Genomic DNA, 27,914 nt, shown 5'->3' with positions numbered 1-27,914 from the left:
TGTGTATTTTGGTCCTCCTTGGTACCAAAGTAATTGTCTATGGTCAGGTTCCTTTTTTTTCTATTTACTCATTTCCCCAGACTGTGCCTGGGTTTGGGGTGCTTCCTGAGCTTTTGAGTATTATTGGGACACCTCTGCAAGGACCTCAGCATGTGAGGCTCTGACTGATCCTCCTGATCTGTTGAATAGTCACAAGCTCACCCCTCTGGGGCCCCAGACTGCAACCAGGATCTGAATGTGGTCAAAGGGACAGAGGACAGACATTGGCAGTCTCCCTCCACTCCCTTACCTTCCATGGGCTGAGCACTCAGGGAGCAGCTGCTAGGCGGCTCTTGCTGGGTGGTTCCACAATCCTACTTCCATTTCCTGGGATCTGGGCTGCGCTGAGGGCCATGGCCATGCTGAGGAGGGCCACGCTGGCCTGGGCTTTGTGCTCACTCTGGCAGAGGTTTCCCTGCTGATCTTCCAAGTTGTGCTTGATGCTCCCTGGGGTGGCAGGTCAGGAGATTGCTGCTGCTGTCAGGAGACTGCTGCTGCTGTCAGGAGCTGGGGGCTGTTCCTGGAAAGCTGAAGCTCCTTCCCTCTGGCATGCTTCTGCTCCCTTCAATCCAGTGGAACAGAGCTTTCCCACTATTTTCCAGGTTACCTTGGACTGGAGAATTGCCTCACTGGATCTTTCTGTGGGTTCTGTCTCTTGAAAATTTAGAGTCATAATTTTAGGGTTTTTTAAATGTTTTGGAGAGAGCTCCTAAGAAAGGCTGTTCTCCTGCTGCCATCTTGGCTCCGCCCCCTATATAGCTCTTATTATATATCAGGGGCAACTAGGTAGTAAAATGGATGGAGCAACCAACCCTGGAAACAGGAAGACCTGAGTTCAAATTTGGCTTCAGACATTTGACACTTACTATCTGTGTGACTTTGAGCAAGTCACTTAGTCCTGAATCCAGTTATCCTGATTCATATCTCTCCACTGAACCCAGATGACTCTAGAGGAGAAAGAGAGGCTTGTGACTTAGCACAGCAGCCCTCCCCCCACCCCCATTCAAATCCAATTCACATGTTTGTCATGGCATCTCTTCCCTGTTGTCATGGTCTTCTATGAGAATGAAGGACAAACCACAATTTATAATTATTATTTCATTTGGCCCTAAGTTTGTTTTCTTTCTACTGTATTCTTTGATATAATAACTTTCCTAAAAGAAACTAAAAAAGTTAGGGGCTTCCAGGATCCATGTGCAAACTTGGTTAATTGTGACCTGAGCATTAGCTGCCATGATGGTGAAATCTCCATGATACTTGCATAAAATTATGTTGTCCTTCCCAATTCTCACTGGAATGACATCACTCTACCTTGAAGGTCACACCTGAAGAACCTAATCTGAGACTTCTCTCTTCTTTCTACAGATGTACTTCCTTTCCTTCTGCTATTGTTATGAGGCAGAGCAGAGGATTAAGTGATTACTCATGGTTTATTATTGTTGCTGTTGTTTAGGTGTTCAATAACGTCTGACTTTTTGTGACCTCATGGACCAAAGCGCCCTCCTCCACTCTCCTCCACAAAGTCTGTCCAAGATCAGGCTTACTGTTTTCTTGATATTATTTATCTATCACATCCTCTGATGCCCTTTTTTCTTTTTGCCTTCATTTTTTTTAGGTTTTTTGCAAGGCAATGGGGTTAATTGGCTTGCCCAAGGCCACACAGCTAGGTAATTATTAAGTGTCCGAGGCCGTATTCGAACTCAGGTACTCCTGATTCCAGGGTCTTTTCCAGTAAGTTCTGTCCTATCATTTTGTGACCAAAATATTTAAGTTTCAGGTTTAGCATTTGACTTTCCAGTGAATAGTGTGAATTATTTTCTTTAAATATTGACTGATTTGAACTCTTTGCAGTCCAAGGAAACTTTCAAAAGTCTTCTCCAGGACCACAATTTGAAAACATCCATTATGCAGCACTTGGATTTCCTTACAGTCTAACTTTTATGGTCATATATTGCAACTGGAAAAATCATATCTTTGACTATAAAGACCTTTATCAGCAAGGTGATGGCTCTCCTTTTTAGTATGCTGTCCAGATTTGTCATAGTTTTCCTTTCAAGGAGCAAGCATCTTTTAATTTCAAGACTGAAATTACAAATTACAAAGACTCAGTCATTTGTCCACAGTGATCTTTGAGCTCAAGAATATAAAATCTAGTCCAACTTCCATTTTATCTCCTTCTATTTGCCAGGAAGCGATGGGATCAGTTGTTAAGATTTTAGCTGTTTTGAGGCTAAGCTTTAAGACAACTTTTACACTATCTTTTTTCACCCTCATCAAGAGACTTCTTAATTCCTCTTCCCTTTCTAACATGCACTGACATCATCTGCATATTTGTAATTGGTGCTATTTCTCCCAGTAACCTTAATTCTGACTTTTGATTCATCCAGCCTGAAATTTCACTTGATGTACTCTGCATAGAATTTAAATAAATATGGTGACTAACACAGGCTTGTCATACTCTTTCCTAATTTTAAACCAATCAGTTGTTCCATGTGCAGTTTTAAAAATTTTTCAGGAGACGAGGAAGGGTTCACTACATAATATTACACATTTAAGTCCTTTCAGCAATAGATTACCAACTGGCTGGAAGCAATTCCAAAGCTCCCACAGGGTTAATCAGAATCAGGAAGAGCAAACATGAGCATGCTTCATGCTCCTGTTACACAAAAGAAGAAAGATAAATTTAGAAGATCAACATCAGACTCTAATAGAAGGGAAACAAGCTCACTTATTGCTTCTATTTGAATTTTGCCTTGGCAGGTCAGCAACATGATACTGGAAATGACATATCAAATCATTCTCAGCATAGTGAATTATATACTCATGGGATATTTTTGAATGAATGAACCTTTCAGCTCCTGGGTAAAATGGATACTATATGGGACAAGGAGGGACCTTGAGATTTCATTTCTATAATTAAGACACTAGAGAGGGTGGGGGGAAAGGGAGGCAGAGAATTTCCTCTGCAATTGAATATTTTTTTGTTTGTTTTCACAAGACAATGGGGTTAAGTGATTTGCCCAAGGTCACACAGCTAGGTAATTATTAAGTGTCTGAATTCAAATTTGAACTCAGGTCCTCCTGACTCCAAGGCTGGTGCTCTATCTACTGCACCACCTAGCTGCCCCTCTCTGTAATTGAATCTTTTTTTTTTTTTTTTTTAGGTTTTTGCAAGGCAAACAGGGTTAAGTGGCTTGCCCAAGGCCACACAGCTAGGTAATTATTAAGTGTCTGAGACCAGATTTGAACCCAGGTACTCCTGACTCCAGGGCCAGTGCTTTATCCACTATGCTACCTAGCCGCCCCTGTAATTGAATCTTACAGATGTCTATAGCATTAGAAATTAGGTTACTTTCCCAGGGTCACATGGCTAGTATCTGTCAGAGACTGAATTTAAGTCCAGGTCTTCCTGACTTTCAAGTTATTTATTATAATCCAAGTTTCCTTTTATATATAAATTATGGTCTTTTATTGTTAATGATATAGAGAAAAATTTAAATGTCTTGAACGGAGTCTCCAGTTACTGCTTATTTTTAAGCATTTTTGTGCCTTTTTTCATTGATTTTTATGATATGACTTTCATACGTTGTTACTTAGTACCATATACTGTTCATAGTATAGACATAATGATCTGTCAAAATGGGCAATTGTCATTTCCATTTATTTAAAAGATAATTTTAACCACAAATGATAGAGCTGCCTCAACATAACATTGTTTGGGAGTCTGCAATGAATTGTTCAATGTCAAAGACTAGCTCTCTGTACACATGAAAATAATTACAAAAACTGTTCACATTGTCCTATAATCAATTCTGTCTTAATTATTATTACAGTACAATGGAAAAAGGGGGTAATAGTGCTTATAGAATTTTCTCAAATAAAGTAGCAAAGCTGAAGAACAGAATTAGAGGAAGCAATCTCTCATGACTCAGGGGATAATAAAATGCAAATGCTTGAGTGTTTGTGTGTGTGTGTGTGTGTGCACGTGCACGAATGTGTACTCTTGTACACAGAAGAGTATTACTAAATGTATCTCTTTGTTGGTCTTATATAACAAGGATAATAGATTAGTTCATATTTCTTCAATCTTTTCCAATTCAATTTCCATCAGCAAGGATTTTTTAAATGCCTATTATGAACTAGGCATTCTATTTTTAAAAATATGATTTTTAGTATGCTATCCATATTTGTCATAGTTTTAGGGAAAAAACCCAAATTGAAAATAGTACCTGCCCCAAAGTGCATTATTTTCTATATGTTTAAGTTGCACAATATGAGAGTATATGAAATGATCATAGTTAGAATTAGTCTTCACTAGAGAGGCAATATGGTATTGAGGATAGAGTAATGACCTTGAAACCAGGAAACCCTGGTCAAGATCTGCCTCTGATACATGCTGACTTTAATCTTTCAAAGCTCTAAGAAGTTGCTCAGGCAGTTTGTACTGGATACAGGTACAAACTAGCGATAAATCATGAGATCCATAGTTGTCATTGAATCAAATGATGATACATTTAGACCTGGAAGGGACCTAAGAGGTCATCTAGATCTGATTTTAAATTCTTCACTCTTATCCAAGGATCAGTTAGCTGAGTTTGGATAAACTCATCACAAAAAGGCTTTTTAACCAGATAAATATATGTTTTTTTTTCCTTAGAAAGAGAGTCTGGAAGAGGCACAAAAACCTCAGGTGGATATATTGAAAGAACTCAGAGTTAAATTCAGAGTTAAAAGACCCAGATTTAAATTTTAGCTTACTATTTATGTGATCTTGTAAAAGGCATTTTACTTCTTTAGAACTCTTTATTTCTACAAACGAGGAGGTTGGAACAGATGGTTTCTGAGGTCACTTTTGAATTCTAAGTCTATTATCTTATGGTCCTATGAATCCATGCAGATTTCTTACCAAGCCATCAAAGGGTTGTCTTCTTTGTTTTTTTTTTTAATACCTACAGCAAGAAGTTGTGGATCTTTGGAGGACTAAAGTAAGTGTGAGTCTGTACACATATATGCCATTATTGATTATATAATTGAAAAACTTTAGATGTTCATTGGAATCTGGTCTGGGTGGAAAACATTACGAATTTGAAAACAATACCAATTAATGGCATACACATATTCATATTTACCCATTTGTTTGTTCTTAACAAGATCATCTCATTTTTGGGAGAATGATGCCTTTTTTTTTGCTTATTCAATCATTACAGATAACAGGTTATAAATGATTTAGTAAATCACAGAAAATTAGAACTTGAAGTGATTACTTAGTGTAATCCCTTTTATCTTAAATATGAGAAAACTAAGGGCTCAGGTTGGTAAAAGAATTTTCCCTCCCTAGCTAGTGGAAGAACAGGGTCTTTACCTGTGGTACTTGGTGGGGACCAGTATTATTTCTCTGGATCCAGTAGCTACCATGTCAAACTCCTGGATATAGAAGCTTAAAAGTATTATTTTGAAATTTTATATATATAAAATGGCTTATAATACTAATTATGCAAATATTTACACATTAAATAGTGGTTATTTTAGTGGAAATTTTCTGTCAAAGATGATTTTTGACAATGATTCAAATGTTTATGCATGAATTAAGAATATCAAAAATTATATACAGTAAGCTGTTATTATTTTTCTCATTTTAACATGGTACAGCTAAAAAGTACTGCTAAATGGGAAAATTGATAGATGGTAATTTTTTAAAAAAGTGATTTGCCCAAGGTCACACAGCTAGGCAATTATTAAGCTTCTGAGGTCAGATTTGAACTCAGGTACTCCTGACTCCATGGCCAGTGCTCTATCCACTGCACCACCTAGCTGCTCCCCTAATTCTTTTGTGAAATATGAAAAAGAAACATTTCTAAGAATCATTGAAACATGTTTGGCACATAGAGGATCTATGTGATTTTGAAAACTAGGGGAGGAAGAGGGAGATTCAGGATGATTTTAATACTAGAAAACACTCATAGAGGGGTCCTTTTCAGGTCTATAGAAACTATTGAGGGCAGAAAGATGTGTAGAATGATCTTTCCTCCACCAGTCAGGACTATAACTCTGTTGACTCTAGTCCTGTATTGAAAGGGCATTAGTCAAAAAGTCCATTTACAGATGAGCATGTTTGTCTCTGACTGGGTATAAATCCAAAGCTGTGTTTTTTTATAAATATAATCTAGAAGGCTAGGCAGAAAGAAATTATTTTAGATTTTGATTGACTCTGTGTGTGTGTGTGTGTGTGTGTGTGTGTATAGGACTACAAAACAAATCTTCCTAAATCATATCTCTGATCACGTAACAAAAAAGCTTTCACTGATGTCAAAACCAAATTCTTCAACTTGGTTTTTTAATCCAACTGGTTTTAACATACATAAGATTAAAATTTGATAGTATAGGATTTTACATCTGAAAATGTATTACATAGTTTCATAGATTTAGATCTTCTAGGACATAAAAATTAATCCTCTAATTTTACAGTTGAGGAAACTGAGATTGACAGAGGCTAAGTATCTGGCTCCAAGTCATACAGGAAGTAAATATAAGAACCAGGATTTGAACCCAAGTTTTTTTGACTCCACACTCAACCTCCTTTTCATGAAATCATTAAGCATTTAAAAAAATAACTCTTATTTCATGCTTTCTAATGCATTGAACCAAACTTTTGACACTATTGGAGATCAGTCTTGAAAAAACAATAATAATAAACCCTTTTGGGATCCAATTTCCTAGTTTATAAATTGAGAGGAGCTCTAAAGTCCCTTCCAAGATCTTAAGTCCCTCTTGGCTGTGCGTAGAGTGATAAAAGGCAGAATAACTTCCCTCAATATTTCGGGGTAGAAAATGCTGAATAGCCTCCTGTGAATGGAAATAGTATTGTGCTTGGCTTTCCAGATTAGGAAAGAGAAATCTTGGAGTTACATATATATATACATATATATATATATATATATATATATATATATATATATATATATATATGTATGTATATATGGAATAGAGGGAGAAGAAAGTTTCCTGGGTTTCTTCCTGTCTGAAACTGGGCCATATATGTCTCTATTCTAGTTCCTCTTTTTTACTCTAATATGACCCTTTAATATGAATATTTCCCCATGCTCTATCCTTTTCTTTTTTTTTCATCCTTTCTGTCTTTTGGTAATCTCATTCACTCACATGACTTGCTTATCACCTTTATGTACATTACTGCTAGTATTATTTTCCTCCTTTACCACATCTATTTTTTCAAGGGAAAGTTACTAAAAGAGTAATTGTTCTTTAGTTATCTTTGACTATCTTTTTCTTGGGCAACTCTCCCAGAATGAATGAATTGTACCTAATCCACACTCATCATCTTCCCTTCAAAACCAGATTCTACTCCTGATTACCCTCATTTATGTAATTGCATCACTCTCATGGTTATCTAGGTTCAAAACCTTGGAGTGGTCTTTAACTTCTTTGTCACTCTTATTCTTTGTCTTGTAGGCCCGCTTGCCTGGGCTGACTTCCTCTACATTTCTTTCACCTAGCTTTTCTTTTCATTCTTAGTGCTTCACTCCCTAGTTCATGCTCTTTGTGACTTTCTCACTAAAATAATTTGCATTTATTCATGTCTTGTAGGGGACTTTGGGTTCTTTAAGGCAGAGTACAATTACATCTGATCTTTAAAACACTTTGAATAGGGGCGGCTAGGTGGCGTAGTGGATAAAGCACCAGCCTTGGAGTCAGGAGTACCTGGGTTCAAATCCGGTCTCAGACAATAATTGCCTAGCTGTGTGGCCTTGGGCAAGCCACTTAACCCCATTTGCCTTGCAAAAAAAAAACCAACCTAAAAAAAAAGACTTTGAGTGTGGGTCCAGTGATGGACTATGCTACTGTTGTCTGTGGTTCAACACAGTTGCTGTTAACTTAAAGTTCTTCACCTGATTGATTATTTGCTGATAATTTTTTTTTGGCTATACTAATTCTCCTTTAAATTACAGAGGAGTTTCAAACTGAAAAACTTATGTAGATAAATTACAGTATTTGAAGTATTACCTCTTATCTGAATTTTTCTGGTTATCTTTCAAGTGGTCTCTGGTCTCCATCTCATAATCCATACTACACCTCATAATCCATACTACATAGTGCTGCAAACTAATCTTTCTAAATCACACCTCTGATCATAGAACTAAAAAAGTCCACTGGTTTACCTACCCAAAGATGTACAAACTCATTAATGGGGTCTTCTAATCTAGTAAGCATTTATTAAGCACCTACTATGAGTAGGACCCATTATTAGGGAATGAAAATACAAAGACAAATTGCCTTTTACTTGAGGGCTGGGGGGGATACAGCCCTGCAAAAAAAAGTTAAGTATTTGTTCAATTATTTGAAGAGGAGGAAGGAAGAAAATGCTAAAAACTAGGGACCTAAAGAAAACTCCATATTATGCATAAACTGAACCTTGAAGAAAGCTAGGGATTCATACAGGAGTAAGGAGAAAGTGCATCACAGGCATAGGGGCAGGGTGCAGACTGAGCAAAAGCATATAAACTGGAGATGTAATGCAAAGTTCAGAGACCAGCAACAAGACTGTTTGTTTGGGACAGAAAATGAGTGAAGAAGCATAACATGCAATAAGCCTTGAAAGGTAGACTGGAGTCAGATTGGGATGGGTTTTAAATGTTAGGATGAGGCATTTGTTTTGATCCATGTTATTTATGTGAATGACAGAGTGAAGAGGGAGGTAGGCTCAGAGTCAGTAATCCAATTAGAGGGCTGTTGTAACAACTCATTAAATGGTGATGAGAGCCTGAATTAATGTGGTGATCATGCTTACAGAGAGAAATGCAAGGGATGTTGTGGCTATAGAACAACAAGACACTTGCAAACTGATTGAATATGGGATGTGAATGATAGTGAAGATTCTAGGACAATACTCAGATTGACTCTGGAAGAATGATATCACCCTCAGCAGAAAAAGGGAAAATTGAAGATGAGATGAACTGGGAGACAGAGAGAAAGAGAAGAAGATGAGGTCTGCTATAGATATAATGAGATTGAGATGGTGATGTGGGATTGGAGCTCAATAAAGAGATTAGGACTGGCTAAGTAGGTATCAGAGGAAAACTGTACAAAGATGATAACTGAATTAATGGGAGCTGATAGGATCACAACAGAAAGGGTATTGAGAGACAAAAGAAAGGAGCCCAGAGCAGAGGTTTGGGGGACAACCATGGGATGAAACATAGATGGTGATTCAGCAAAGGGGACTGAGGAGTTGTCAGACATAAGGAGAACTTGGAAAGAGCAATGTTAGGAAAGGAAAGGGAGTATATCCAGGGCAGGGAACAGGGTCAAATACTTTGCATCAAGAAAAGATGAAAATAAATGAAAATAATCAATTGCTAATTAGGATTTCACATCAACCTTAGAGAGAGAATATTCATTTGTCAGAAACCAGACTGCAAGGTGATAAGAAATGAATAGTTTTAATCTGTATATTTGTATTAATTTGCCATAATAAAATCCTGAGCAGCTTTAACATCCCAGAGAGTGCAAATTCATTCACCTTTTAAGTGACCCCCGAATTCCTTTGCTTATCTGGTTGCCCCTGATCCCATCGACATCATGGTCTCAGTTTCCTCAACTCTAAAATGAGAGGTTTGGACTTAGTGACCTATAAGACTCTTTCCAGTTCTAAATTGATATTCTTGATGTTGTTCATCTCTCTTATCCCAGTAATTTTTTTGTCTCTTTATAACTATTTCAATGTTCCTGGTTTTACTATTAAGACTTTGACTTGATAAAGCACACAGTGGCTTAGTCTTATGATTCCTTTGTGATTGAAGTAAGTCTAAATTAAGTTTATTTTGAAAATCTAGTATAGAAGTTGGAAAGTTGGAAGTAACTTATATTTAGTACAGGTTTTCTTCTACTCCTGACTCATTTTTGACTGCCATTTTCTTTTTCCTAGAAATTGCAAGGTTGGAGGTCAGTGACATAGAGTAAATATTAGATAATGTTAGTAATAATAAGTAATATTACTATTCAGGAACTGTAATCTTATTTAAATTATCGAGTGAAGACTCTTATACTCTTCTTGGGGGTGCAGTGGAGGAATGAGTGGGTTATTTTAGAAATGTCCCATTCAATAAATGCCACTTGTGATCAAAGAAAACAGTTGTTTTAAACAAAGGAGTGTCTAAGCTTTAAGATGCCTCCATTCTTCCCTCCTTCTCCCTTTTCCCTCAGATTGTAGAGCTTAATTTTTTTTTTGGCAAGGCAATGGGTTTAAGTGACTTGCCCAAGGTCACACAGCTAAGTAATTATTGTGTCTGAGGTTGGATTTGAACTCAGGTCCTCCTGACTTTAGGGCAGGCGCTCTATCCACAGTGCCACTTAGCTACCCCAGGAGCTTAATAAGTTTTATTGAAGAGGCTTCTAAAAAAGATATACATAAAGGTACAAGTGAGTAATAGTAACTAACACATAATTCCTTCAAATTTACAAAACACTTTGCAGAGGTACTCATTGCTTTTGGCCCTGGGCAAGGGCTGAAGAAAGTACAGTCATGGACCCAATGTTTCTTTGTAGTTCCCATAAAACTTCTGGAGGTGGGCAGATGCCTTGATTTCATTGTTTTAGAACCTCTGTGTACCAATTTTAATTGCAAGTGTTCTACAACATGGAGTACTGAGAGTTTAAGCACCTTAGAGTATTGGAGACAGAATTAAAGCCGAATTCTATTTGAGGAAAAAAGTTCAGCATTCAGTAATCTGTTTTGGGGTGCAGACTGCGGTCTGAGGGTCCAATCTCACTCATTGCTTGTTTTTCTATAGTCCTTGATATAATAATGATTGTCGCATTTTAAAATATAATAAAGCTTTATTTTTAAAAATGTAAAAACAGATTTAATTTTCTGACCACAGTTTGCCAACCCATGATCTATAGATTTGGCCTCTACTTCCCAAGTTAAGTTTACTTAAGAAATGTTACATTGGAAAAGTAATTATTTATTGACATAATCATAATATGAAGATGAGCATCTGATGTACTATATTTTTAAATTCCCTTTCCTTTACATGAAATAAAATTTTGTGTCATAGTCGTTAGTGCTAGTCTTTTTTTTTTTTTTAGGTTTTTGAAAGGAAAATGGGGTTTAGTGGCTTGCCCAAGTCCACACAGCAAGGTAATTATTAAGTGTCTGAGACTGGATTTAAATCCAGGTACTCCTGACTCCAAGGCCAGTACTTTATCCACTACGCCACCTAGTTGCCCCAGTGGGCTAATCTTAAATCCAGTAAAGCATTGGTTCAGATTTGGACATATACTTACTTTGTATCTCTGAGCAAATCAGTAACTCTCAAAGCTCTAAGACCATAAATTTTGGAGAAAATGTTGACCTTAATTGGAAAAGGGAGTTTCCTTATCTGAGAGTTGTCAGTATCAACAGAATCACAAGCCTAGTCCTTACCTTCTCATTTCTATGTCTTTGAAATTTTATATAACATAGTGAACTGAGCAAAGGAGAAAAATTTTAAGATCTCGTTTTCCATGATGTTTTCCATGATCATTTATCAAGAAGCTATTTGTCTGGGTATATATTGGTGAAATTATTAGGAGAAGACTGTTATTCTGAAATAATGCAAAAAGTTTCAAACGTAGAGAGGCTGTAAAACAGGGTTCAGGGGGTATAGGTAGAACATAGTTGGGTTATGTTAGTAGAGAAAAGGAAGAGGGACCATATGGGTGAAGCCTCAAGGGTGTTCTCAAATTCAGGAGTCTGGATCCCTGGAGTCACAGAGATGCATATCCACTCATGTGATATTATAGAAGTTCTCCATGACAGCTATTAAGATTAGTCTGAGAAAAGATGTATATTCCTTATTGTTTTCTCCACTCTTTCTACCAGCTTCTACTATATGAAGCTCAAGATGATACTATTTGATTTCTCCATGTTATTTGCCCTGCTAAATCTCAAGAACTTTGACTTTTTGATTTAAGGGTCCTACCAGGTCTATATGAGATTACACAACAGAATGGAAGATTCAGGTGGTGTTTGTGTAATTATGAATACCCTAAATACATTATACTGTCCCTACACCTTCTACTCATTAACATGTTATAAGAATATAATAAATACATGGAAATAGAAAGTTCTTTAATCATAGAATTTGAGATGTGGAAAAATAGCTTAGAGATCTTCTTTGTAAAATTCTCTCATTTAATATTTTATGTGGAACCTTCTGATCTGCAGGACTGAGACTTTCTATGGAGTTTAACATGCAATCTGGTTCCCTTCTGTGGATTATATGCTCTGGTCCATTGATAAAGGAAACATTTATTGAGATGATGCAGCAGTTCCTTATTGGACTTTATGATTGTGAAGCTGTGTTGAAGATGAATGATAACTGAACCAATAAGAGTGACCCATTCTCCTCTTTGAGAGGAATTGAAGAGAACATATTCCCTCATTTGGAATGTACTGTGTTTCTATCTTCCATACTCTCAAATTCAATAGTGGCTATAAGCACAAAAGGTAATGAGAATATGAACTTTCTTAGACAAGCCTTTGTCCTTGGCTTAAGGTTTGGTTGTTTTTCTATTCTATTCCTTAATCACCCACCAATGACCTGAGATCCTGAGAAATGGATGTTTCTAGTTCTGGTGGTAACTGTGTGAATTTAAGAAGACAACAATTTCTGAGTCAAGTCCTGACCACCCACTGTGTGGTGATTCCTGTAATAGTGCCTCTTTCTCCAGGAAAAAAAGCATCACCACCTAAATTAGGATCTCTTACCTCTTCAAACATTTGAAAAACAACAATAATTTTTGATATTCTGGGAAATCACAGAGTTCAACATGTCTGCAGTGCAATGTATAAGTCTCACTCTGAGGAAATCACTGTTGTGAGTATGGAATTTCTACCACTAGCTAAGACAGCCATTGGAATGAAGATTCTTTGAGTTGGAGGAGCTTAAAAACGGTGAAAAGACTTCATCAGTTTTTTCCATTCATTTCATTTCATTCAACTGGTGGCAAATGCCTCTCCAAATGGTGATCTTGTTTTTCACTAGGGAGAGGAAAATGAAATCTATGCACCAAGCTTATGTATTCAAGGAAGATTCGTTAAAAGATTTTTTCCCCCCAGTCAACTTGAAGTTGAAACCGGAATATTATAGACCTTCAAATCAGTATCTGTATTGGGCAATGTTGTGGTGGTTTCAAAGATGGTTACCCAACTTTCCCTTTTCATATAGGAAATTTCAGATTTCTGAAATAATAATAATAATAATAATAATAATAATAATAATGATAGATGGCATTTATATGGCACTTAAGGATTTGTAAGGCATTTTACATGCTCAGAACAACCCTTTGAAGTAGGTGCTATTATTTTTATTTCCATTTCACAGATGAGGAAACTGAGATTCCAGGGTCATACATGCCAGGAAGTATCTGAGGCAGGATTTGAACTGAGGTTTTTCTGGCTCCAAGTTCAACACTCCATTTGCTGGGTCACCTAGTTACTTTCAGTGTGATATAATAGTGTAAGATTGTTCTTTTTCAAGAGTAGATGGATGGGGGGGCGTATAACTAGTCTTCCAGTATGATGATTGTTGTAGCAACATATGTTCACTTCCAGATCTATATATTGGCACCTTTGAATTAGTAGTTGATTGAGAGGTATGAGAGTGAGAAAATGAATTATTCTTGATTTTCTCAAAATTAGCTATTGAGAGATTTTAAAGATCTTACCTATGGTGTATGGGGTCATTTGACTCAGAAGGATATCTTATCTATGAAGCTGATTTTTGGCAAAGAGGAAGAGACCTTCTTGGTTGATTTTTTGGGTAAAAGTAAAAAGAAAAAGGATAATTAACACATATTGAATATATTCCAATTATCTGACAAGAGCCAGGAATTTGGTCTCAGCTTGTTCTCTGAAGTGAGGAATCAAAGTTCTCATCAAGGTACTTGTGTTTTTATTTCCAAAGAGTTGCCACCTGTACAAAGCTAACTCAGATCCCATTGGAAAATAGGAATAAATTTCCAGTGGGGAAAGATCCTAACAAAGTTTTTTTTTATTAATCTATTACTATGCACAAATGTGTATATTATTTCATTTAAATTCCTTGAAGAGAGAGGGAGATTAGTAACTTGAAGTTACAAAATTCTACGAAGAAAACCCATGTCTTTATATTCATAAGGACAAACTCTGTCAAACTACAGAGACAAGATATTATGGAAAGCATATGATGAGAATTCTCAGAGGAAAGACCAAAGGGAAAACTTGAACTATGTCCTGGTTGTTCAGGAGATCTTTGTGAATTGCTAGATCTGAAATGAATTTGAAATATTTTAAATATCTGTTCAGCAGTCCCACGCAGTTTTCTCTCTCCTGATCTCCCCTTACCCCTAATAATGAATGTGATGGGTAGTTTAAAAAAATATGTCTCTATTCATTATTCAAAACAGCTAACTGGATCAAGAAACTTCTATTAAGCATTCACTAAGTTCTAGGCACTGTGCTTAACTCTGGGAATACAAATATAGGGAGAAAGACACTCCCTGCCCTCAAGAAGCTTATATTCTATTTGGGGATTGGGTTTTTGGTTGTTTTTCATTTTCACAGAGGACCAAAATGATATCACAATGTTAAGAGTCCAGTTGCAGAATGTCAAACTGATCAGAAAAAAATGAGCTCAAAATGGTCTGCCCTAGGTTGTCCACAAATAGGTCAAGAGAGCATTTGGGAGATAAATTCTATAAATTTGTGCATCTCTAATTGGGGAAGAGAGTATATAAAGGGGGCTGAAAAGTTGCAGGGAATAGGACCCAACTGGAGTCTTGGTAATGAAGTCCAGAAAGTCAAGAGCAGAGTTAGGAGACAAAGGAAGGATGGCTGGCACGATCCTGCCTTAAAATAGAGATTCCCAGTGGGCCTCATTTAGAGAGAAGGGGGCCACAAGAATGGTTAGTGCTTGCTTATTTGTGTCAAACATTTTCTTTGAGAAAATAAAGCTGACCTACATCTAATACCTATATTATACATTCAGTAGCCTTTTGAGAAGAAAACTTTTCTTTCACTTTTTAGAGAGGCATAAATTATGCCTATGTTAATAGATATTTCGGGAGTTAATGAAACAGAGATTGAGAAAAGCAAAGCGTCTCCTTTAGGATCATATGAATAGAGATCTAGAGCAAAGCCCCAATCTCATTGTTCCTCAACTACTTACTAAAGTCAACTATGTGTAATTGGTTTCCAAGAGGTACAGTGACTTGTCTGAAGTTAGGCATAAGAGTCAGGATTAGATTTCCAGGGATTGCAATAAGATTTTTTTTTTTGGTTCATTTGAAGATTCCGTCCAGGGAAGTTAATGCAATCATTTTATCAGGAACAAAAAGGAAAATGTTTCCTCTCTAAGTAACATAATTTTTTTTTTTAAGTTATGGCCTGGGATGGGTTGATGCCATTCTGCTAAGCATCCTACATTCCTAGGAGGGGATACTTCTTTTGGAAATATTTACTTATGCTACAAAACAAAGCATTCAAACCTGTTCTTAAGCAAACAGTGCTCTTAGGGATTTGCTGTGGTCTGAGTACTATAAACGGTATGTTCAGAGCAACACTAACCAGGATCGCATGACGCCATCATTTCAATTAAAAAATCCTGGAAATGACAAACCATTTGTTTGTGGTTTAAGCCCTTAAGATCCTAAATCTCTCCAACTGCAACAGGGCCTGGAAGGATACTGGGACTCTGTTGGAGTTAATGGAACAGATCTGGTACAAATTAAAAAAGAGATCAGCAGAGGGCGATATTGCAATGCATTTGATTCTTTCAGGAGCCAGCTGGAAATGGTTTTTACTGTTCTTCATATGCAATCATTCAGTAGAGCTTTCTATCTGGGTAATTTTCTTATTCTCCACTAAAGTTTTATTCATGTATAACCAAATGAGATATCATATGAAGCATACTTTGCAAATCTTAAAACACTTTATAAATGTTAGCAATGTTAATGGTAACGCTTGAATAGGGGTTCTTAACCTTTTATAGTCTTGTGACAGTATTCTTTTTTAGTTTTCTTTTTATTTTTGCAAGGCATGGGGTTAAGCAACTTGCCCAAGGTCACACAGCTAAGTAATTATTAAGTGTCAGAGGTAGGATTTGAACTCAGGTCCTCCTGACTCCAGGACTGGTGCTCTATTCACTTCACTGCCTAGCTGCCCTAGTATAATATTTTTCAATACCAAAAAATAAAATACTTAGAATTACAAAAGAAATAAATGATATTAAAATTGATTAACAAAATGTTCATAATAGTGGTATGGCAAAAGTGACCCTGGATCAAATAAGGATCATCTTATCCTTATTTAGGATAAAATGAGATAATATTTGCAAAAATGCTGACCTCAGTGTTTAGGATGAAGTAGGCACTACATAAATGCTTATTCTCTTTCGCTTTCCAACTAAGTTCTAGTTTGCTGATCCTACTAAGCTAGATGAGATTAGAATGTAGACCTGGTGATACACTATATAATTGTCATAGGAACAATCATCCTAAATTAGGTGAGATCATTGGTATTGTGAAAAAAGGAATCTATTTAGAATCACATCTCTGATAAGCATGAGTATTGATTTGGAGGTAGGCATCCTGGTATATGAAGTCAACTGGGTCTTAAGGAAACATTGCTAACAATAACACTGATGGAAGTGATAGAATTCTGGTTAAGCTATTTAAAATCCTAAAAGATGATGCTGTTAAAGTGCTAGAAAATTTGGAAAACACAACAGTTGGCTACTATATTTGAAAGATCCTAAAGAATCCTAAATCCTAATCCTAAAGAAGGGCAATGCCAAGAATTGTTCAAATTATTGAACTATTGAATATATTTTAACCTATCAGTAAGGTTTTGCTTAAGATTCTGCAAACTAGGCTTCAACAATATATGAACTGAGAATTACAGAAGAGCAGACTGGTTTTTGAAGAGGAAGAGGAACTAGAGGCCAAATTGCCAACATTTGCAGGATTGCAAAGAAAGCAAAGACATTCCAGAAGGAAAAAATCTGCTTCATTGTCTAGACTAAAACCATTTGCTATGTGGATCACAACAAAATGTGGTGATAGGTATACCAGATCATCTTACTTGTCTGTGAGGATCCTGTACATGTGTCAAGAAGCAACATTTAGAACTGAACCATTTAAAACTGAGAAAGAAGTAAGACAAAGCTATATATTGGGACTTTGTTTATTTAACTTATGTGCAAAATACAGTGTGTGAAAAGCCAGATTGAATGACTCAAAAGCCAGAATTAAGATTTCCATTAGACATGCAGTCTCAGATAGATTATTCTGATAGCAGAAAGTGAAGAGATATTAAGAAGCCTCTTGATAAGGGTGAAATAAAAGAGAGTAAAAACTGACGTGAGGTTTAACTTAAAAAAAAATAAAAAAATAACAACACAAAACAAAACTAAGACCTTGGTAACTTATCTCATCACTTCCTGGCAAACAGAAGGAGAAAAATGGAAACAGCATCAAATTTTATATTTTTGGGTTTGAAGGTCACTATAGACGGTAACTGCAGCCATGAAATTAAAAGACATTTGCTTTATAATGAGAAAACAGGACTCATTGGAAAAGACCCTGATTGTTGGCAAAAATTGAAGGCTAAAGGAAAAAGGGAGCAGTGGATGGGAAGAATAGATTGTATCATGGAAACAATGAACATAAACTTGGATAGATTTTGAGAGCAAGTAGAGAATTGAAGGCAATAGTGTGCTAGGGTCACTCCTGAATGACTGCACAACAACAAATATTTGGAATCAGAAGACCTGAGATATTATCTCTGCCAAATACCATTTATATGGTCTTGAGAAAATAATTTCATCTCTCTGGGTCTCCATTTGCTTATATGTAAAATGAATTGTTTTTTAGTCATTTCAGTGTGACTCTCTGTGACTCCATTTGGTGTTTTCTTGACAAAGATATTGGAGTGCCTTGTCACTTCCTTCTCTAGCTCATTTTCCAGATGAGGAAATTGAGATAAAGTGTCTGACGCCAGATTTGAGCTCAGGAAGACAAGTCTTCTTGTCCCAGATATAAATCTCTGTTGAATTAAATGACACCTAATGATGCCTAATGTTTCTTCTAGCTCTTATACTGTTAACCTGTGACTATGATGGTTAAAGTTAATGAATATTTTGGGCCCAGAGACTCTGGAAGACCACTTCACCAATGATTTCTGAATTATACAATAACAACAAATTTTCAAAAGCCTTTTCATGGTCCTCATCTTTTCTGATTCCTGCAGTTTGATCACATTCTCCCATAAATTCTTTTTTTTTATGTTTCCAGGATGAGGTTCTTTTCTGTTTTTCTGTCTACCTGTTTGGTTACCTCTTCTTAGTTTCCTTTGTTGGATCATTATATATGTATATTATGAATTGGTATGCTACAAGATTCTTTTCTGGGCTGTCATCTCTGCCCTTCTGGGTTCAACTAATATCTTTATAAAGTGATTTCTGAATCTACATATCCAACTACTACCTTGCTCCTGAGCATCTCTCTGACTCAAATACATACATCTCAAACTCAACATATCTAAAATAAAGCTCATGATCTTTTCCTCTACCCCTCCTCATGACATCCTTACAGTGCCACCAGTCATCTTCTCAATTATATAGACTCACTATCATCTAGTCATCTTTGACTCTTCCCTGTCTCTCTGTCCCTCCATTCAATCAGAATATCAATTCTACCTTCACAATATCTCTTGTTATCCATTGCCTTTTCTCCACTCATATGACTACCTTCATCACCTCTTTTTTGTCTCTAATCTCTTCTCCAGTCTAATATATTCTCCTCATAGCTACCAAATTTATATTCCTAAAGCATCAGCCTGAGTAACATTTTCCTAATGAATACACTTCATTATCTTGAACATAATATCAGCTCCTTTGTTTGATATTTAAAATCCTTTAAAATATGACAAATCCTCCAATATATCTTTCATTAAGTCATGGATTCATATCTGAAAGTGACCTCAGGGTCCTTTGAGAACAATTCCTTCATTTACAGATGAGGAAACAGTCTGAGTTCATAATTGACTTGACTAAGATCACATAATACTTCTCTGAGGAAGTACTTGAACTCAGGTCTTCCTGAATCCAAGCTTAGCACTTTCCAGTCTGATTTCACATTATTCTCCCTCTTGAACACCATGCATCCAAACTGTTCTACTTACAACTCTCCTAGAACTAGATTCCATTTCCTGCCTTTGTGGCCTTTGTGTAAAGATATGGAGCCAGAGTTCAAACCTTCTTCCATCTCTTGGACACTCTACTTTCTAAGACTTATCCTAAATTGATACTGGTTTCAAAAAAGTCTTTTCCTGATTCCTATAGTTATTTGATTCCTACCTATTGTAACTTTTGCTATTCTGTCTGCATTTCTTTTGGTTAGAAATTTAAAAAATTATTTTATTTTTAATTTATGGAATAAAAACAAACATTTCCATAAGACAGTATAACAATTATCTCCATCTTGTTGCCTTCCCATCAGAGTGTAAACTCTGATGGTCAGTGATTGTGTCTGTTTGTACCTCTAGAGTTTAGTATGGTGCCTGGCAAAAAAAATGGTCCTTAGCTTTTATTGAATTGCTTGATTAACAACTAAACCATAAAAAATTAAGATTTATGTCAATGCAAGGAGGACCCAAAGTGACATATATGAGAATCTAAAAATTATTTTGATTATTTACAGGCTTTTGTGAGCTATTTATGTTTTGAATTTTGAATGAGCCAAAATAAAGGCTATACTGTATTTAATCTACATTGTTGGCCTGAGTACTTGCTTAGGAGTTAAGGGTCTTTTCATTTTTTTTCTGCAGAAATCTAGACAAGAGTTAAAGTAGGATGTTCCCAACAAAACACAGTGAAGAGGGATCCAAACCAAAGATTGATTTTTGAGGAGTCACCCAAGACTAGACAAAGTCTGAGTGAACCAAGAATTGTGGTGTTGAGACAAAAGTCCCTCTTTCCTATATGTAATTTAAATCAGCAGGTCTCAGACTTTTTGATTTCAAAATCTCTTCACAGTTTTAAAAGTTGTTGAGGTTTAAAAGAGCTTTTGTTTATGCTAGATATGTACATATCTATATACATAGACATGTATTGATATTTACTGTATTAGAACTTAAAACAGTTGAATTTTTAAAATATTTGTTAATTTATTTAAAATAATAATGAATTACATGTTAACCAAATTATATTTTAAAATAAAAAGCTGTATTTTTTAAAAATAGTGACAGGTGTGACATAGCTCATGAATTTCTAACTCAATAGAAGATAGCTAGATTCTTTTCTCTACTTCTGTATTAAATCTGTCTTGATATATTAACTTAGTTGGAGTATATGAAGAAAATTTTGCCTCACCTAGATATATAACTGGAAAAAGGAGGGATGTTTTAATGGGTAAATAATATCAATATTGTTATGAAAATAGTTTGGCTTTGTAGACCCCCTAAAAAAATCTCTGGGACCCTGAGGACCACACTTTGAGAACCACTAGGCTACATTCATGTCTTTTGATAATGTGTCTTTCTCAAAACCCAGTTTATCCAAGATGTTCAAGCAATCAGTGCTTTACAGTCTAATTACAAGGAATCATGTCTTACCCTACATAAAAATTTTCTTTGGAGAAGATGATTAGTATCACTGCCTCAGAAGGATTTTTCAAAATGCTTTTTTAGGCAAAGACTGTATAGGACCAAAGTAGCAACAGATGTGATGAAATGACACTTTTCTGTATGCTTAATTGCAGAAGGAATGTTGGCACCATCTTCAGTCTCTGATGATAAAAGCAATTCCTCAGGAGACCGACACTTAACAGAAATAAATAGTTGCCTTCAGTTGGAAATTGCAGTCCTCTAGAGCATGAAACTAAATGGAATTTACTAGCACCAGCACAAGACTATAACTGTGTCTTTACACTGAGGATCAATTGTATTAGCACAGTCAACCCATTCATTTTTTTTCCTATGTCTTTTATAGATACTGATCACCATAGTCAAACTGCATTACACGGTGAGGCACAGCTGTCATGAAAGTAGGCAAAAGGAATGGACCAACTTTAGGAGCTTGGGCACAGTTTATGGCTCTTCTAGTAGGGTAATTGAGAACAAAAAGACTTCACTAAGGGATAATTTCTGGCCATAAGACTCTCTCCACTCCAGTGAATTTTCCTTTCAGAGTCTAAAGTGATTTTCCTAAAGCTCAGGTCTGACCTTGTTATTCACTTGCATGGTGAACTCCAGTGGCTCCTGCCTCAAGGATATCTAAAGGATCAAATATAGAAACCCTCTCATTGCCTTTAAAATCCCCTTAGCACTCCTGCCTGCCTCTGATTGGAGAGGGCTGAGAGTGGGAAAGTGGAGGACTTCTGCTGGATCTTCCATTTAAGGAGGGCTCCCAGGGCAGCCATCTAATCATTTCTCACCCAGATGCACTCCTGTGTACTTCATCATGTCTTATTCCTTACATTCTTCACTTCCCCCTTTCAGCTCCTTTTAATGTATTGTTTTCCCCAATTGGTTGTGAGGCTTCTTGTGAGCCGGGTCTGATTTTTCCTTCCCTTGTAACTGCAGGATTTATTATAGTCCCTGGTATACAATAGGCAATTACAGCATGTTTATTGGCTGACTGACTTTATAACCTCACTTCTTCCTAGCTTTGCAGCATTTTTTAAACTTTTCTTCCCTGCATTCACTCTTCTAAGCCTCCTTGCTGTTCCTCACACAAAATGTTTCATCCCCTATTCCGGTGTCTGTGCTCTGGCTAACCTCCCCATTCACCCCTGCTCTCAGCTTTCAGATCCAACTCCAAATCCATCTTTCAGAGGAAATCTTTGTCCCTCACCTCTTTATTCATTTCATATCTTTCCTCTCCCATTTATCCTGCATTTATTTGTGTGTGCACAATTATTTATATGTCTACTTTAGGGGAATGTATGTCTTTGAGGGCAAGGGATTGTTGTGGTCTGTGGATCTCTAGTACTTAGCATAGTGATGATGTTTGTCCTTCGTTCCATAAGAAGACTATAATATAAGAGAGGTGACAACATGACAAGCAGGTTATTTGGATTTGAGTGAGGGGGTGCTGTGTTAAGTCACCGGACTCATTTTCTCCCACGGAGTCATCTGGGTTCAGTGGTCAGATATGGATCAAGATGACCGGAGATGACCTTGGGTGCGAAGAAACTAGGGTTAAGTGACTTGCCCAAGTCACACACCAATAAGTATCAAGTGTCTGATTCCAAATTTGAACTCAGGTCCTCCTGACTTCAGGGCTAGTGTTCTATCCACTGTGCCACTTAGCAGCCACTTAACTATGTGATAAATTGCCATTGACTAAGTTTCCTTTGAGAATTAGAGAGGCAGGGACCTTAATTTTATGGAATTGTTGGGAACTACATCCACTGATTAAAACTGGCAACCAATTGTAATTTATAGAGTGAAGAATTGTTCGGAAATCTGAGAATAGGTGACCTGCCAAAGATATGGTAAATCTTGAACCCAAGTTTTCCTATTTCCAAGGCTAGCTCTTTTTCCACTAGATCATGTTACCTTTCTCAGAGCTTTTATTTCTTAAAAGGAAGATATTAAAGAGATATTGTGATTAACTAAATGGAAATTCTCAGATAATTGATGATACATAAGTAGAAGATGCTATTTGTTCAGCTATAACATCTAAACCATGGGGAAAAGCAAAACAACAAATTCCCCAAACTTGCTCCATATAATGGAGTTTGCACATAAAGCAGGAATTTCTTTTATTTTCCATTCATTGAACCATTCTTAAGAAGTGATTTAACTATTATTTGTAAAGAGAATTTATTATTTCTTTCAAGTCACTAGGATACTTATCACCTTTAGAGGACAAAATTTGCTTTAGGGTTTTATATGCAAGGTGGTTGAAATATTCATGTTTTATGAGTACTGTTAATATTTTATTCCATTTAATTTCTAGAAATTGTATGTTAAAAGGATTTCAGGGATAAGGTGTTGCAGAGTTGTAATTTGACTTGGAGTTTGAGGACTGTAGGCTTGAGTCTTTGACCTTTCAGGGATCCCAAGGACCACACTTTGAGAACTATTGGGTTATATTTGTATAAGTAGATAGTCTGTATTTTCTCTCTAAGCAGTTTTCCATAAGTAATGGAATTTCTATAAGTGACTTTATTATTCTGTTTTTTTTGGTTTTTTTTTTTTTTTTTGCAAGGCAATGGGGTTAAGTGGCTTGCCCAAGGCCACACAGCTAGGTAATTATTAAGTGTCTGAGGCCGGATTTGAACTCAGGTATTCCTGACTCCAGGGCTGGTGCTCTATCCACTGTACCACCTAGACACCCTGTGACTTTATTATTCTGAAACTCAACTTGTACCTCTGTAAAATGGGAAACTTCATCAAACTTCACAGAAATTAAATAGACTCTTAAAGTGATGAAATTTTATTTTATTTATTTCTTCAATACACATATTTTTGATTTTAATAGATTAAATATATTCATAGTTTGGATTTTTTTGAATCATGGTTAAAACTGAGGAAAGTCTAGTAAATGCATACTCATGCCTACTAAAGTAACCTTTAGATACTAAATAGAAAGAGGCTAGAATATGCCTCACATAGCTCACTCTAAGGCAGATCACAGAAGAAGGATTCTCAATGAAAATCATACATATATTCCCTTTGTCCCTAAAATGTAGATCCAGTTTACTTTCTAGGGTATTAAAAACTTTTATTTTGTGATCCCCATTATAGATCTCAATACCTCCATCTATTTCCTCTGCCAGATATGCATCCTTACCAACTTGGACATCAATATCTTTTTTTTTTTTTAATTTAAATTCTGTTAGATTTTATTTTCCAGTTCCATGCAGAGATAGTTTTCAACATTCATTCTTTTGCAAGATTTTGAGTTCCACATTTTTCTATCCTTCCCTCCTTCCTCTCCATGGCAGTGAGCATTCTGATATAGGTTGAACATGTACAATCATGTTTAGCATATTTCCGTATCAGTCATGTTGTGAAAGAAAAATTAGAACTAAGGGGGGGGCATGAAAAAGAAAGAAAAAAGCATAAAAGAAGTTTTAAAATGTGAGTATAATATGCTTTGTTCTATATTCAGACTCCATAGTTTTTTCTTTGCATATGGATAGTATTTTCCATAACAGGTCTTTTTTTTTTTTTAGGTTTTTGGCAAGGCAAATGGGGTTAAGTGGCTTGCCCAAGACCACCCAGCTAGGTAATTATTAAGTGTCTGAGACTGGATTTGAACCCAGGTACTCCTGACTCCAAGGCCAGTGCTTTATCCACTATGCCACCTAGCCGCCCCCATAACAGGTCCTTTAGGATTGTCCTTATTCACTGAACTACTGAAAGGAGCTTCTTCTAGCATAGTTGATCATTTTACAATGTTGCTATTAATGTGTACAGTGTTGTCTTGGTTCTGATCACTTCATTTAGCATCAGTTCATGAAATTCTTTCCAGGCTTTTCTGAAGTTCGGTTGCTCAAAATTCCTTATAGAATAGCAGTGCTTTTTTCATTGCAACCTTGAGGGAGATCCTCTTTTTTGAAATGGACAGTCATTTGTGCCTCCAGGAATTGGTATAAACTTTGAAGGACCAGACCATTCAAAAGCCCTTGATCTTGTGTTATCTTTTACTATCTTGGAGAGTCTCTGCTTTGCTTCATCTAATAAATCTGAGATAAGGTCATCCTTGGCTCTGAGGACTTTGAATCTTGCTTGATTCAGCAAGTTGGATATTTCAATTTTTTTCTGTTGTTCATCTTGTTTCTCCTCATAATATTTCATTATCTTCAATCTCTGTATTTGTACATAGTGACCTTTCTCTATGCTCTTTTTCTGCCTTTGTGTCTATTTCTTTGGTCAATGAAAGCCATTATAAGTTTTTTTTAAAATGCTTTTGAATATTGGTGTCTCTGAGAACCTTGGTGACAGTAGCATCTCCTACCCAGAGTTACAACAAATTCCCTTTTCTCTCCCCCCCCCCATGCCCAGGAGGACAACAGAAGAGGAAGCACCTAAGTGACATAATTTTAGATACAATTAGACTTCTGCCTTTGCACATCCTGTCCTACATGCCTGGAATGCCCTCTTCTTCTAGATTCTGTCTCTGAGAATTTCTAGCTTCAGGCAAAACTCAATTCATGTACTTTTTCTGATAAGGAACCTTTCTTATCTTCCTTGTTTGTAAGTGCTTCTCCTTTTTCAGTTATTTTTATTTAGTTATCTCTTAACTGTTCTATCCTCTGTAGACCATTAAAACCCTTGAATAACAAGGGTTGATTTTCTTTTGTCTTTGTGTTTGTTCCCTGTGCCTAGAATATATCCATGTACATTGTAGACCCTTACTAAATAATCTTTGACTTGAATGTCATAGAGATGAGTAAAAGAGATGTCCAAAAAATTAAAAAAAAAAGAAAACAGGCATATAGTGTTTTTACTTTTAAAAAATGGGGAAGCCATGAACAATTACAGAGTCAGATGCCTGCTTTTTCATCTCTATAAAATCTGAATTTTTATGGTCTAATTCCTTACGTGAAAGGATCCTGAATGAAGACTAGAGAAAGGAACAGGCAGACCTTTACTCATAATACTCTAACCAAAACCACATGTTTGCACAGATGCTTGAGAGAGATAAAGTATGTTGTTCTGTCTGTGTTTATTGTTTGTTTATTTTGAGAGAGTATTTGACTTATTATAATTAAATGTGACCTTGAAGTTTCTCCTCAGAGAAGAATATATGAGACAGTAATATAAAAATTAATACTCTATGGAATACAAGTGAGAAGTTAAACAGGGAGCTGTATGCTCACCAAACTTTTTTAACCAGTGTCATGGAAGTATAATATCTTAACAAAAAAAGGATTTCCTACTAAAAATTAGATTCTTCAAGTGCAGATAACATCATACTAATTGCATTAAGCTTCAAAATACTACAAAGCCTCTTCAAATGAAAAAAGAGATTCCATACTGAAAAACCCTCCACTAAAAGATGAAAATTCATATGGTCTAAACAAAGAAATACATCTGAGCAGACAACTAATGCAATAATTATGATTATGAAGATGAATGATGCTGATGCTAGCTAACACTTATTTAGAGCTTTGAGGTTTGCATAACACTTTACATGTTATCTCATTTAAGTCTGTCAATATCTAACATCTTTCTATCCATACATTCTCCATCCATCTATCTATCATCCATCCATCTATCTATCTATCTATCTATCTATCTATCTATCTATCTATCTATCTATCTATCTTTTATCCATCTACTCTTGGATGAATGCTTTAGCTAGATAACAAGCTTGTCCTAGAATTGAGTAGTAGTGGCAGGAGATTATACTAGAAAGTGTTTAGGAAATTACATAGAACATATAGTAGTACCAAACTTTTCTCCACTATAAAAGCAAACTCATCTCTTTAGCTCAATATGGCACAAAAAATTATTCATGACACACTTTTGATGATGATGTTTGTTCTTCATTCTCAAAGAACATAACATCAGAGGAGGTGATGCCATAGATTGCAATGGTGTCAGAAGAATTAAAATTATAAGTATCTCAAAGGGCAACAGAAATATTCTCAGAGGGTATAAAAGTAGGTCTACCATATTAAAAATGAAGTATCCCTATTTTCAACATCTGAGCCAGGTCTAATGGGTGACTATAGTTCCCAGTTCTATGTAACCCCTTAGGGTACACATTCCAGGTCTTTTGATGTCCAGCATCTAGACTCAGTGTAAGTAGTACTCTGGGAGGGTAAGTCAACATGTAACTTGAGACTTAGGCAGAGCTATAGCTACGTACTGGGAATAGTGTGAAGAACTATTTTTTTATGACTAATAAACTTTCTTTTACTCTTCTCCAAGTCCCTATGATTTAGTGACTAAGGCTGCTGGATAAATTCCCCCTTCCCTGCTGCCCCATGTCCCTTATCCTCATCTACTACAATGTTAACTCTACTAAGTCTCTAATTTACTCTTTCTCGTCCCCTCCATTGTGCCTCTGGAGCACTGATATTATTAAACTGCCCTTCATATTTAACTTCTTCCTTTAGTGCAGAAATCTGACCTTCTCAGGAGACATGAACCCTACCCCCCCAGTTACTCCTTCTAGGAGTAAACCCCAATATAATAGAAGAGGAGGAAGAGTAGGTGATTTCTTGCCCTCTACCACCACTTTCAGACTCTACCACATTTACAATACTCTCTCCTTTGAGATTCACTCCATCTAGCTAGCCCCCCCCCCATTCAGATCAGAGTAGTAGCTATCTTTTAGATCTCAGATCATCCTCTCCTTTTTTTCAATGAGTTTAGCATTTAACTTAGAATCTTCATCTGTACTCTAGCTCTAAAAACTTGAGAACTTCAGTATACTTCAATCTGCTTTCCTTGTCTCTCATGATTTAAATCTGCATTCGCCTCAGCTGCACTCAGGGACAATTATATCCTTGTCAACCCTCATCTATAACATTTTCACCTTCTGGGAATTCTCAAATTCATCTCAAACTATTACCTCTAATTCTGCCATTGCCTCCTCTACTTCACTCTGTTTTTTGTTTTTAGTTGTGATTTTCATTCAATCCTTTCTTCCTTACTTTCCCAAGCCATCACCCATATTCCAGCCTCCCGTTCCTTTTTTCCTTGTCTTGATAATCAAACAAATTGTCATATCATGATGAGGACACCTGATTTACAAGGTTCAAGTAAACAGTTGGACCATACCATAGTCTATTTGACTACATACAATCAAAGCCTGTGTTTCTCCCATGAAACGAGCTGCTTTATATGAAACCAGATCCCTGGGACGTGACAT

At 36.3% G+C, this 27,914-nt stretch overlaps 1 pseudogene; it reads right to left on the bottom strand.

Moving 5' to 3' along the window:
• Positions 1-307: 307 nt before the first annotated feature.
• Positions 308-27,914, bottom strand: LOC141507354 (V-type proton ATPase subunit E 1-like; annotated as a pseudogene).

Source organism: Macrotis lagotis, chromosome 1 (assembly GCF_037893015.1).
Source record: "Macrotis lagotis isolate mMagLag1 chromosome 1, bilby.v1.9.chrom.fasta, whole genome shotgun sequence".
NCBI classification, from domain to species: Eukaryota; Metazoa; Chordata; class Mammalia; order Peramelemorphia; family Peramelidae; genus Macrotis; species Macrotis lagotis.
This window is presented reverse-complemented; position numbering and strand designations above follow the sequence as displayed.